The sequence below is a fragment of the Brachyhypopomus gauderio genome, unplaced genomic scaffold (assembly GCF_052324685.1).
Source record: "Brachyhypopomus gauderio isolate BG-103 unplaced genomic scaffold, BGAUD_0.2 sc208, whole genome shotgun sequence".
In the NCBI taxonomy this organism is placed as follows: Eukaryota; Metazoa; Chordata; class Actinopteri; order Gymnotiformes; family Hypopomidae; genus Brachyhypopomus; species Brachyhypopomus gauderio.
Genome location: NW_027507029.1, coordinates 10,001 through 10,840, shown reverse-complemented (window position 1 = coordinate 10,840; position 840 = coordinate 10,001). Strand labels below are relative to the sequence as shown.

At 42.0% G+C, this 840-nt stretch overlaps 1 long non-coding RNA gene across 1 annotated transcript in view; it reads right to left on the bottom strand.

Annotated features, from left to right (window-relative positions):
* Positions 1–280: 280 nt before the first annotated feature.
* Positions 281–840, bottom strand: part of LOC143502774 (uncharacterized) — a 7,132-nt gene continuing 6,572 nt past the window's right edge. The window contains exon 2 of the long non-coding RNA XR_013127168.1: positions 281–840. This exon is cut by the window's right edge and continues 191 nt beyond it. This is a non-coding gene — a long non-coding RNA (uncharacterized LOC143502774).

The window sequence follows — 840 nt, the reverse complement described above, 5'->3', positions numbered from 1 at the left end:
CAGTTCGGTTTTCACTTGACCAATATCCTGCATTGGATGAAAATGTCACTGGGGTGTCTGTATGGTAAGGCGCAAGAACCCTGAAAACACTCATCTCCTTTGCGTATGCTCAGTGCTGACCGGCACAAGAAGAGTAGACCAACACCAAAGTTGGTGAAATACACTTTAAGGAAGAGGTGTAGTCATTTCTAAACCCAAACAGCCATCGCTTTCTCTAGAATTTGCTGCCGTCACCAAGACCCAGTGTGCTGTTAAAGAAAGAAACATTGTGAAACAGGCACATGTTCATATATATTTTATATAATGTATCAAACTAAAACTAATACAGCATCAAACTTAAAAAGGAATAAAGGGGATGGAGGTGGGGGAAAACTGGCCAGTGGGGACCTTTTGTTTTTGAGCAGTTGGAACTAATACCAGATCTGATCAACAGGATGGAGATGGGGTGGAAGGGGAGGGCAGTTGGCACTCCATGGGTGTGGCCAAAGACCAGAGGATCCAATAGAGTGAGGAGGCGGAGACAGTCCAGCATTCTCCAGGAAACGTCTCTTAGCTTTTATTTTTCTTCATTTTCAATCTTTTTTTTTTCTTTTTTTTGGTACTTTGCATCATCTTTTTTTTTGTTTCTTTTGAACACAAACCAGGTCTGAAAAGCAGCCGTAGTGGGACTTGTCCATGATGTCTTCGGGGTCTTGAGATCACTTCTGGGAATTTGATTTTTTAACCAGTGAGTGGAGAGAAACCATGACACTGCAAGTGTGTATGTTTGTGTGTGTGTGTGTGTGTGTGTAAGAAGCTCTGTGCTTGTGAAAGCTTCAATGTGTATATAAGTACACTCAA